The following is a 14,171-nucleotide window of genomic DNA, read 5'->3' on the forward strand; positions in this document are numbered from 1 at the left end:
TCTTATGGATGTATATACTATGAAAGAGTTAGATTTGATTGATGATTGGATAGAAAAGATAATGGAAAAAAATAAGGTAATGGAATCATTACACGCAGAGATCCATAGGCTCAAGGACCAAGCCCTAGAGAAAAAATTTGGAAGCAAAGAAACATTATAGTGATGCATGTCTACACATTTTTGAAGATGATGTATGGGAGAAATTGATACTGGTAGAGGTAGTAGTGTAGAAATTCAAGAATATTTTTTGAAGAAGTTTCTAATGATGAAGACATTTGACAGGCCTTTAGGATAGAAGAGCCTTACTAGAGTTGGATACTAAACTTGAGGATTTTGCTGAGACCTGTATAGAGGTAGACAACTACAAGTAGAAGGTCAAGGATAAATATAATGCCTTAGATTCACCAGATGTGGAAAATATCATTAAGATTATTGAGAAATTCAAGGGTGAACATCCAGACATAGATCTAGTATGAAGGGGGACAAAACCTAGAAGCCAAAATTTCATTTTTGACACTCAGTAAAATTTTGCAATTTTGGACCTTTGAGGTGTGCTATTGCACTGGTATGTTTCTGTGCTGGTGCACTTTTTGTCACAAAGTGTTGAAATAATTTTGAAGAAGTTAGAGGTGCAGAGGTGCATTGATGCACTTTCTTATAAGGTGTGCTTTTCAAAGATGTAGTGATTGTTAACTCCCAGTTCCTAGAATTAGAGCTTTCCATGCACTAGAAATGCATTCTAATAGTAGTTTAACTTTGATAGACACCCAGTGAAGGTTGAAATTTTATTTTTGACACTTCTAGACACTTCCACATCAATTGAAGACTCTCTTATTCTTATTTTCTCATAATTTATTTGTTTAATGACATGTAAAGGTTCATGCATCCAATTAATGATATAAAAAATGGATGGAGTCCTACTAAGCACCAATTATATGGTCAGTTTGTATATAATTAGCTTGTTTTATTAAATTAAAAGCATATGATTGCATGAAGATATCTCTCACTCTCAACACAAATTGAGGAGATGATTTCTTATAAATATGGGATTGTAATATGTAAGGAGGGCCACCATTATTTTGCAATAATGTATGCTTTTGGTGCTTGTATTTGGAGTGTAGTGATTCTTGCCTAAGTGTGTCATATTTTTGTGATTGTGTGTTCATGGAATTGTGATTGAGCCAAAATTTTATTATGTTATTTTTGGTTGTGTGATCTTTTAATTTTGAAGTTTTCTATAGTTTGAGAAATTACACTAATGTATCTAGCTCGAGAAGAAATCACCAAATTGTGCCTACATAACTCTTTGTCTTGTATGAGCACACTTTTTGTGGCCTTGTGATTTGATGAAGAGTGAAATATCATATGGTTACTAAATTTCCCATCAATGATTGCATCAGTGGAATTGAGGAAGCATTGCTCCTACTTTCATTGGTTACCCACTGATTTCTTCGAAAGCTTAACTCATCAACATGTTGTTTCTGTAGCTTATGTCCATTAGGATTTTACTTTTGTATTATTTCCTTAAATTTTCTTGTTACCTTATGTTCATTATTTTCTTGGCTATCCCCTTATTAAATTAGGAACTCATATTAGTTGGATTGTTAGATTGCATTCATAAAGAAAATAAAGAAAATACAAAAACATAGTTCTTTTGTGTGTCTTATTTTGAAGTAGTGAACAGATTTTACATCATATACAAGATCATCCAAACCAAAAAAGGCCTCCTTATGAATAAAAACATTTATCTACAACTGAACAAATTCAACTAGGTTGCAAGATCACCTAGAACCTTGGAGTTGATCCTCATATCAACTTTTCAAGAGAGGAATTCCAAAGGATTCCAACCATTATGCATCGTGTAGAATGAGAGATCAACAATGTCATTGGTGATTACTTTGGATATTTATCTTTGGGTCAATTTTTTTAAACAAAACATGTTGGTCAAAAGTTTGACCAATGTGTCAACCAAGATGTTGTTGTGGGTTTGGCATCCTGGTCGATCATGGGTCAACATTGGTTGACTTGTTGACCAAACTTGGTCAAACATGTAACCAATGCATTGACCAAGATGTCATTATGGATTTGACATCCTAGTTGATACTTTTGTTGAAAGTTCAAACAAGTTTGGTCAAAATTTTGAGGGTCATTCTCATTAACAAGGGAGGCCATTTTTTTCCGCATTATGCATCAAAATTATAACACTCACAAGACTTGGTTGAAGTTTCAATGAGAAAAATATTGACAAATCAATTTGTAGATTATTTGACCAATTTTTGTCAAAAAATGAGTCAAAATATACTAGTTCTAGAGTTGAAAAGGAAATTGTAAAAGTTTGAAGTGCTTGAGATTAGATAGAGAAGGTGAATTCAAATCTAGGGAATTCAACATATTTTGCAATGATAGAGGAATCAAGAGATAGATGTCTACACTGAGGACCCCTCCAGAAAATTGTATAGCTAAAAGGAGGAATAGATCAAGCATGGACTATGCTAGGACAATTATGATTGAGAAGAATTTTGTACCTAAGTACTAGAGAAAAGTTGTAAGTACACCTCTTTACACTTGAAGAGAGTAAAAATCAAGAAAGGTACAAGTATTACATCTCTTGCATTATGGTATGGTTATGCAGCTAATGTGAAATATTTTAAAGCATTTGGAACAAAATTTTATATATTGAAAGATAATAGAAATGGAGAACTTGATGCAAAGAGGAAGGCTAGTTTTTACAAGATATGCACAAGAAGAAAGTACTGACTATGGGGAGACATTTTCCCCTATTATAATATTGGAAGGAGTGAGAACTCTACTTTCATATTCTACTTACAAAGGACTCAAAGTGTACCAAATGGATGTCAATCTACATTTCTAAATGAAATTTTGGAAGAAGAAGACTATATTGAACAACCTAAAGGATTTATTGACCCAAACAAAAGTGATATGGTATGTGAACTTCATGGATTGAAATAAACCCCTATAGAATGGTAAGAAAGGTTTCACACATATTTGGTGAATATTAGTTTTGTAAGGACTAATGATAATGGAAATCTATTCTTGAAGACTGAATCTAAAAAAGAGATACTATTAGGAGAGATATTTTTAGATGATATCATATTTGGAGGAAAGGATGCATTGTGAAAGTCATTTATAGATAAAATGAGGCAAGAGTTTGAGATGTCTATGTTTGGAGGGATCAAATTCTTTGTTATCTTATAAGTGTATCAAATGAAGAAAGGTATCTACATTAGTATCAAATATCATTAGTATCATGTATCATGACTTGAGAGAGTTAGCACAAGACAAAGAAATTAGATTAGAGTATGTGAATAAAAAGGAGTAGATAGTTGATATATTCACTAATGCCTTACTTGAGAATGCACATGAATATCAAAGAGGTAAATTGGGGGTGATTCCCATAACTGAGGCTACTTAAGATGAGATGGAGCTTTGAATCAAGTTTTTTGGTTAAGATACCTTACAAATTGATGTATAAGGTCACTTTAGGACCTGCCTAAAGTTCTAAAGAGAGAAGCACAAGATGTTGAATCAGTCATAAACAAGATGATAGAGGAAGAATCTATTTCAAAGAACTAAAACTAAAATATCTACATGTTGAAGATGTTGAAGTGCCTTTGGAATTGTTGTCAAAGAGGGAGATATTAGGTAGTTACCATATGAAGATGCAAATAGGGAGAGATTATAGATAAAATAATTCATACATGAAAGATGGAGAGTATGCATAGCTACCTCACAACAAGAGGGAAATATTATGAAGTAGTTACTTATGCAGTAATCAAAGATAGAGGTGTTTCCATAAAGAGATTGTGAAGAAGTTTAGAAGATGTATATAAAATAGGGAGGTTATGTTCTAATATTAATTGTCACTAGAGGTGCTTTATATCAGCATTGCATGAATGAGAATCATAATGAAATTAAGGATATTAATGGAGATCTGATACTAAACACAGAGGGAGTTGATTGAACCAAATCATTTTTTTGGATTGTAAAGTAACTAGAGGTTTTTCCATCAATTCCAAAGAGGGAGATTGTTGGAAACTACAATTGGAATAATTGTTATGTTGTCATTAATGTCAAACGTTACTAGTAAGACATTTTCTATTTGAGTAGAGTTCCATATCAAGATGATTGATGAACATTATTTGAAAAGAAGAGATAACAAGAGGACTTAGTGAAAAGGTTGAGTTATGTGGAATTACAATAAACACTTGATCAATTGTACTTTGAACACTAAGTGGAGAAGATAGTGGAGTTGAAGACTAGAAAAAATGATTCCTAAAGGACCAAATACATAGGCTTAATCAAGATTCAAAGTAGAATATTAAGGAACTTATAGTTGAAGTCGAGTTGTGCTAGAGTTGAACGAGTAAACAATAGAAGGTAAGGAAATATAGTGTCGAGTGAGCACCAATAAAGATATAGTATCAAAAATTTTTGGACCAAGTGCTATTTAAAGGATCAAATGAAGATAATATAAGTTGAGAAAGATAGTTAGTATTGATCAAGTTATCAAGTGATGACCAAGGTCAAGGAACACAATTTTGGCCAAGTGTCACCATTTTTTTTTTTTGTGAAAGAATTAAAATTCTTGGTTGACATATTTGAATTCCTAAAATATGTAAAGCATGTTGAAGATAAGGATTTATGAGATGGAACACTTAATGCAAGAGAAACCATATTTGAGCATTTATAGACATGGATTCACAAAGAAGTTTTGAAAAGTTTCTAGAAGAAAAAGGAGGAAACAAAAATATCGAAGGATTAAATGAATCTGACCTAAACCTAAGATCAATCATTATTTTAAGTAGAAAAAGATCAAGCTACTTATTTAAGGAGGCATAAGGATTAACCTAGAGAGGTTAGTAGTTTCTAATTGATAGGAAAAATTGAGCAAAAAGGATGTAAAGAAGGAGAAGAGCTAAGGTGAAGAGTGATTTCTTGAAGGAGTTCCAAGAAAATTAGAGACAATGATAAAGATATGAATGGAGTTCAGTTAGTGAGTTAGCAAATGATTTACATTGTGATCTATATTTACAAAGTGAGTTGTATTCATCAAATCAACTTCTTGTTACTTTCTAACCATTGTATCAATTGAAATTCTTTAATTAAGGTTGATCTAATATTAATTTGTAAATCCTTTAATCAAGGTACCATTCTAATGGAATTTTCTTAAGTCATCTAACAAGGACACTCCTAATAGGGTGATTAAATCCTTTAATAACGTCACACCTAACAATGTATATTGTAACCTTAATAAACATTGGCTCCTAACAGAGCTCACTTCAAAAGAGTAAAATATTGATAGCATGTTACTAGTGGTTTTTTCCAAATTAGATTTCCACATTAAATCCAAGTATCTTACTTTTGTGAATTTCATTTGAGATATTTTATTATTTATGTTTTACATTCTACAAGTTAAGTTACTATTGGGATACTAGACTACGAGTTTATGTTAATAATAAGTTCCTATAGAGACGGAGTGGATAAATAACCATATCTAAGTTGTTTGATGACTTCAAAAGTTTAATTGACACATTTTAACCCAAGGATAATTTATACACCCACCCTCCCCCTCCTAATTATTCTAAATCATTCTAATAGAATGAAAGGTGTGGGAAGGAGTCTAAGTCTACATAAATGAGATTGGATTTCCTTAGACTTGTCAAATTCACTATTTTTTGGGATTAGAGATTGTAATAGGATATGAAGAGATGATCTTGGTATGGTTGTAATAGTTTAGGCATGCAAAGCCAATGTAAGTCAAGGTCAAATTTATGACAACTAATTAAAGGCTAAGAGAGGCTATGATTAGTGATGATGATTTCTCTATTATGAAAAAAATTTAAACACTTAATAGAAGAGAATAGATTTCATGCAAATAAACCAAGGAAGGCCAAGTCTTAATTGGAATTTTTTAGAAGTACGGATGAAATTAAAGGTGACATCTAATAATTTCTTACCAAATTCAATGTGGAAGGTAATGGAACCATGGGTAGGACAAGTAAAACCAATAGAAAACATTAATCAGATTTGATTTGTCCAAGAGTATCTATGAGTATCTTATGTAAAGATGTTCTTCGATTATAATATTCACCATGAGACTAGAATCAACAAGTACTCTACAAGATGAAATACTATTAATATTCATAATAATATAAAGGGGGTCATTGGGTTCCCTAATATCTCCTCAAGATAAAATGTAATGCAATGTCTAGGTTTTCACTCAGTTTTAGGTTTAGAGTGATCAATAAGGTTGGTAAAATTTATTGCTTCAATATACATATGATATGATTTGATAGTAGTGGATTTGTGGGATTTGACAATATTTATTTAAGAGGAAGGTAAGGAATGGCTACACTCAATTGTATTAGTACAATGGGAAGGTAAGGGTATGATATAGATTTGAAAACTTTTCTTGGGATAAGCATTGATTTTTTTTTCCTTTATCATTAACACCATTAATATTTATAGCATTGAAATCAGTAAAGTCTTGTATGAAGGTCTTCAAATGGAAAAACTTCATAGTATCATAGCCAAGTCAATAATATTAACAAAATAATTTAAGTTTAAGCAATTTAGATGTTGTCTAATATGCTTCAATTGGTTTGATGGGAGAAATTTTTGAAATATTAGCGTTAGTAAAGTTCAACATAACATTATGTAAAGACTCAAAAATGAGGTGAAATTACAAAATGGTTTAGAAATATATGAAAAATGAGCCACACACTAAGTTGTATTTTCTAGTTGTGTATCAATATTTGATGAATTATTGATATGGAATTAGCCTTTAGGATTTTTAACTTTTTGAATGATTGGGAGAAATAATCACTCTTAGCAACCAAATTCATTGAATTGGAGGTCTCAAAAATTTTCACTTGAAATTGGTAATTGTGAAGAACTACGACAAAATTGGGTAAAAGAAGTAAATGTAGAAATAAATATCTCATCTCTAACATGTTTTTATAGTTTAAAAATAAAAATATGTTTCACATCAATAACACTCAATGAAAAATTGAACTAGTAAATGTATGAATCTACCAATGAAATCAACCCATTTTCTTTAATTTCTTGTTTCCAATACATCAAATTAGTCCAATACATTTTAGGACCAATGTTATTTTGAAATTGTTGAATGATAGCATTAGAAATTTTTTGAAATGATTTTTAAAAAAAAAGGAGAAGGAAAATACCATTGCAAGGGCTTATCTCTAAATGTTCCAATAAACCATTCAACTATGAGTTTAAGATCATAAGAGAAATCACTACACAAAATTTGAAATGTTTTCACCTGATTTGAACAATCACCTGTTCTATTATAGGTCTCCATATAAAGTATTTATATATATTGAGGGATAACAACAAAAATAATATTTAAGGACAAAGGACTATCATTTCCACAAGAGAATATTGAATTTTTATTAGGTTACATGGATGATTTGTTATTACAAGGATAAAATAGTATTGGCAAGATGATTGATACTAGTTTCAGGGAAGAGATTAATATAAGAGATGTGAAAGATTTGGAATATTATGGAAAAATTAAAGGAGATTAGGAATATGAAACTAGGATAGCCTTATAAGTAGGTATTGGGTGATGGTTGGAAAATACATGGAACATTTATAGGAGTAGAATGACAAGATTAGGAATATTTTGAAGACTAAAATGTGTACAATTTATTTTTGAAATTGTATATATAATTGTGAGAGGTGGAGCATATGTAGGAAAATTGGGTAATGAAGTAGGAGTGGGAATATGAGTTCTAACACATTTTAGGATGGGATAGAAAAAAATCATGACTGGTGCAATCTTAAATAGGTTTGGCATTATCATTGATAGGATGAGATAACGAATAGAAAAATATAACACCATTCTCATCATTATGAATCAAATTCATCATTACTTATACTAAGGATGTAGCTTCCCTATTATAATTATCTTGCCCAATAATTGCTCAAATTTTACAAAATCAAAAAATTCACTTGGCGTGAGACATCTTAATCATAAGAAGAGTGAGAAGAGAGATTTTTAACAATAGTGTGAATACCAATAGTAGGAGTAGTGTATCATAAACATTCCTATGAAATATAAATGACATGAGATCAAAGTAACCCATGATCCTAGAATGTCTTCTCACTAAAATGTTAAATGGAGGACTCAGGATTATGACACTCAAGCACAAGGTAATGAAAGAAAGATGTTGGTATGATGATGAAGATGATTTGTGACAAAGATAGATAGAAGTTTTGGTTGGACCATCATTCCTATGTCTCCATTATTGGAAGCTAGATGATCTAGAAGTGACATATCAAGTATAGTAGTGATTAGATTGATTACAAAGATGAAATGATTAAGTGTTGAATAAACCTGGTAAAGATAGATAGTCAAAGTAAATAAGATACATAATTATTATTCTAAATTGTGATGAATGTCTTACATAATATGTTTATTAGAATAATTTTAAGATGATTTTGAAATAATATTTACTGGGTACTTACAAGAAGGAAATATTTGGTAAGGCTTATAGGTAATAGAGTGAAGAACATTAAACTAGCATAGTTTAATTATAAAGATTTGGTTAATTGGTGTTGTTTGTGATGGAAATGGGTAAAGTAAGAGGATAGATGTAAAGAGGCTAACATAAAGGCACATAATTTAATGAATAATTTTTCACTCATAAGATTTGAATTGGTTTTGAAGTTGAATTACAAAAACACATTTATGGTTTTCCCAATGCCTCAAGAATAGTACTAAGGTGATGTTAGATTAGTGTGTGCTAAGATTTGATGATATGAAATGAAATTTTTCTCAATGATAATTGTGTTGGAAAATATAATTGGAACAATTATTATATTTTCATTGATGTCAAATGTACTAGAGAGACATTTACTAATATTTTAGAGTGCCATATCAGTTGATTGGTGAAGAGGATTTGAAAAGAGAGATAACTAGATGAACTAGTGAAGAGGATCAAGTATGTTTGAATTAAAATGGGTACTTGATCAGCTAGTCTCTAACAAGATAATGTATTGTTTAATCATCATAAGAAGTGAAGAAGACAATTGAGTTTATGAATAAAAGAGAAAACAAGAAGTTGAGTACAACACTAAGCTTGACCGAGTGACAATTTCACTAGGTCAATGAAGTAGTGGAAGCAAAATATTAAGAAACTTAAGAGTTGGCCAAGAAAACAATATTAGTTGAGTATTAGTTATGGTTGTGCAAGGTAAAGAAAAATATATAGTAGCAACTGAGCATAGTGAATACCAAGAGAGCCAGTGAAAGCCAAGTGAGACAAAATAGTAGCAACCAAACTACACAGTGATGACTGAGCAAAAGAGCACAATGATGACCAAGTGTTAGAAAAATAACAATTTTTGAAACAATCAAGCTTGAGGCAGACATGGTTAAATTTTTGGATTAGTTAAAACACATGGATGATAAGAATCTATGAGCCAACATATTTAATGCACAAATTGAGTTGTTATGTGATCAAAGGAAATGATTTAAGAGAAGTTTCTAAAAGTATCAAGAACAAAGTAGAAGGATAAAATGATGGGTAGATTCATTGAATCTAACCAAACCCTAAGATCTATGCTGATGTTTAAGTGAAAAAAGATTAAATATACCTATTTAAGGAGGCATAAGAGATTTTTTCTAAGTTTGGTTCATTATTGATTAAAAATTTTGTGGAGAGCCTATGAAGAACAAAGTAGCAAAGGAAAGGTGAAAAGATTGGTGAAGTCTGATTGCTTGAACAGTTGCCAAGAAGATCAAATTAGGACATGATAATGAAGTCCATTCAATGAACTAGTAAAAGATCCAAATGGAGATTTGAATTTGCAAAGTGAGTTTTATCTTTATAGATCAAACTTGTTGTTACTTTGTAACCATTATGGTACTCAAAATCCTTTAATCAAGGTGATGTTCTAATGGAATGACCCAATGTCCTCTAACCATGCTACTCCTAGTAGGGTGATTAAATCCTTTAACAGGGTCACACCTAATAGTGTTTTTTGTAACCTTTAACATGGTTGGCTCTTAATTGAGATCACTTTAGAAAAGCGAAAATTGGTAGCATGTTACTTTGTGGTTTTTTCCAAATTGGGTTTCCACATTAAATCTTGATGTCATATATGTATGAATATTACATGTGAGATATATGTTATTTATTATTGTTTATTCACCGTTAATTGGCATATACTGAATAAAGAGTTAAGTGGTAAATGAATATGTTAAGTTTTTGATGAGATACTATATGGACCAAGTGGTTTTATGTTTTTGAATAAGTTGTTTGAAGTTGGTAAAAGTTGAATTAGTACAATTGGGCCTAAGGATAATTGATTAACCCCCCCTCCCCCTCTTATTTATTATAAATATTATAACAATTGGTGTCAAAGCATTTGTCCATGTAAGGAAATTTTGAAGGATTTAAGCTAAGGATCAATATGTACAAGAGAGAGATACCTGAGTTGAACAAGGAGAACTTCCTAACATGGCAAAAATTGATGAAATTGTATTTGTCTAGATTTGGAGATTTTGCATTGTATTATCTATGAAATGAATACATTGAAGTTCCTAGACCCATTATAGCTAAAAAAATAAAGGATAAGTATGAGCTCATAATTAAATGATGATAGATCCAGAATCTTCTCTAAGTTATGTTGAATATTATGATGTGAAGGAGTGTACTACTACAAAGAGAATATGATACAAGTTGGCACAAATCCATGGAGGAGACAAAGATGTGTTGAGAGCTAAAGCTGAAAGTTTGAGAGGCAAGTTTGATGACATGAGAATGAAAGAAGGAGAAATTGTTGCACAATATTCTATTCAAATCAAGGACGTTGTAATTTCATTAGAGGATTTGGAGGAATCTTATTTGATGAGATTGTGATAATTAAGGTATTGAGGACTTTACTTCCTATATATGTAATTACAGTATCTATAATTCAAGAGCTGAGATGTACACTTGGTAATAATCTGACCTTGGAAAGTATACTTGGTAGACAAGCATTTGAATTGTCAAATTTTGATAATTATACATTGTCTAGTGTTGAATGTTCTTTCAAATCTAAACTAACCCTTGATGGATCTAAGAGAAAGAAGAAGAGAAAACATGTGGACAATGATAGTAAATCAGATGAATATATTGGTGATCTTGAAGCATTATTGGTAAGAAGCCTACCAAGAGGAAAAATAAAATGCAAAGGTAAACTCCCTATTATCTATTTTACATGTAACAAAGTTGGTCATATTGCTGGAAGATGTCTTGAAAGAGATAAGAAGGAAGAAATGAAGGACAAAAAATACCAAGGAAGGAGAGACAATAGAGATGAATGAGGTAACAAAGACTACAAAGGAAAAGATAAGAAATCTTGTTACATTGCTGAAGAAGATGGTTCTGGTAATGATATTGATGAAGTTTTTTTATATTGCAATGAAAGATGAATCTAATGAAGATGAAAAACTTCATTGATTTCACATGTGAATAAGAATGATAGATGGATAATTGATAGTGGTTGTTCACATCATATGACTGTGACACAAGTATGTTTAAAAATCTAGAACATTATAATGGAAGTAGTTTTAAGTTTGGACATGATGCACCATGTTATGTGAAAGGTAAAGGATCAGATATTTGAATGATAAGATACGATGTGATAATGCATATTGGGTTGATGGTTTAAAATATAACTTGTTGATTGCAGCACAATTGATCAGTTTAGACTACCAAGATGAATTCCAAAATAGAAAAGCAAAGATTTATGATGCTATTGGTGAACTAATTGGAAGTGGTGATCAAACAAGAGGTAAATTTTTCTATCTAGAACTATCTAAAGATACTTTACTATTTGAACAATTTTAAGATATTTGATTATGAAATAAGAGGCTATATCATGTTAACTTTGATAATCTGGTAAGCATTAGTAAGATGAAAAGAGTAAGAGGACGACCAAGATTGAGTAAACCTGATAAAGTGATGTACAAACAATGTCAAATGGGAAAAATGACAAAGTCTAATTTCAAGAGCAAGACTTATTATTCTGATGATATTTTAGAATTTTTTCATGCTTATTTATGTGGTCCTATTGGAGTGAAAATCTCTGTGGTGAAAAATATTTTATTCTATTTGTTGATGAATTCTCTAGAATGATGACTATGATGTTTCTTAAAGAAAAACCTGATTTGAATATCAAATGCTTAAGTGGTATTTGTCTAGAGTTGAGAAGGAAATAGGAAAGAGTCTGAAGTGTTTGAGATTAGATAGAGGAGGTGAGCTCATATCAGATGCATTAACCATATTCTACAATGAAAAAAGAATCAAGAGACAAATGAGTGCACCAAGGACTCCACCAAAAAATGGAATATCTAAAAGAGGAAATAGATCAATCATGGAATGTGCAAGGACACTAATGATGGAGAAGAATGTTTCACAAAAATATTAGAGAGAAGGTACTTTAGTCTATACTCTAAACTGAGTTCAAGTTAATAAAGGTATAAACAAAACATGCTTGGGGTTTGTTAAGCGCGCTCATGCTAGAGTAGTACTAGGATGGGTGACCTCCTAGGAAGTCCCAATGCTTCAACCCCATGAGCATCACCTAGATATAATGAGTGCTAAGTGTTCCATTTATTCTCATGAGAGATGGATTCATTTTGAATCACTACTCATGAAACATGGGTCAATGAGTTTGACTCAAAATCACACAATTAGATCCTGATAACAATATCACATTTTAGCTTGTTGTGGAAATTATCTCCTACTTATCAATTGATGAGCTTAAGGAGCTTTCTAATGAATGATTCATAAGTCACAACACTTTGTGAAGGTTTTTCAAATGGGGTTGCAAGCTTTGGGTTTAACCATGGAGGAAACTTTGTAGTTCAGTGCGCTTAGGCTAGAGTAGTACTAGGATGGGTGACCTCCCAAGAAGTCCCAGTGCTTCACCCTTGTGAGCATCGCCTAGATCTAATGAGTGCTAAGTGTTTCATTTATTCTCATGAGAGAGAGATTCATGTTGAATCACTACTCATGAAATGTGGGTCAATGAGTTTGACTCAAAATCACATAATTAAATCTTGATAACAATATCAAATTTTGGCTTGTTGTATTAGTAAAGTGTTAGTTATAGTTGAGAAAGATGAAGAAGAAAATGTAGTAGTGACCGAGCATAGTGAAGACTGAGTGAGCCACTAAAGGCTGAATGCAATAGAATAGTAGTGATCAAACTACATAGTGATGCTCGAGAAAAAGAACACAATGATGACCGAGTGTTAGAAAGATAAGAGTTTTTAAAATAATCAAGTTTGAGGTTGACATAGTTGAATTTTTAGATTGGATAAAATTCATGGATGATAAGAATTGATGAGATGTCATATTTAATGCATGAATTTAGTTTTGATGTGATCAATGGAAAGGATCTAAATAGAAGTTTCTAAAAGTATCAAGAGAAGAGTAGAAGGACAAAATAATGGATAGATTCATTAAATCTAACCAAACCCTAAGATCTATGGTAATGTTTTAGAAGACAAAAGATTAAGGATACCTATTTAATGAGGTACAAGAGAGTTTTATAAGGTTGGTTCATTGTTGATTGGTGATTTTGTGGAGAACCTATGAAGAACAGAGTAATAGAGGAAAGATGAAAAGATTGGTGAAGTGTGATTGCTGGAATGATTACCAAGTAGATCAGAGAAAGAGATGATAATGAAGTCCAAAAAATGAACCAACGAATCAGTTGAATAGAGATTTGAATTTGCAAAGTGAGATGTATCTTTACAAATAAAACCTATTGTTACTTTCTAACTATTATGGTAGTTAAAATCCTTTAATCAAGGTTGACCTAATAGCCATTGTGCAAATCCTTTAATCAAGGTGACTTTCTAATGGAATGATCCAGAGTCCTCTAACCATGTCACTCCTAATAGGTTGATTGAATCCTTTAACATGGTCACATCTAATAGTGTCTTGTAACCTTTAATAGGGTTGGCTCAAAATTGAGCTCACTTCAAAAGAGTGAAAAGTGATAGCATGTTAGTTGGTCATTTTTTCCAAATTGGATTTCCACATTGAATCCTGGTGTCATATATATGTGTGATGCATGTTATTTAATATTTTTTATTTATTGTTAGTTGGCATATACTAAATAGA

This window comes from Cupressus sempervirens, chromosome 7 (genome assembly GCF_028749045.1).
Source record: "Cupressus sempervirens isolate cs-2001-9-10 chromosome 7, ASM2874904v1, whole genome shotgun sequence".
Taxonomy (NCBI): domain Eukaryota; kingdom Viridiplantae; phylum Streptophyta; class Pinopsida; order Cupressales; family Cupressaceae; genus Cupressus; species Cupressus sempervirens.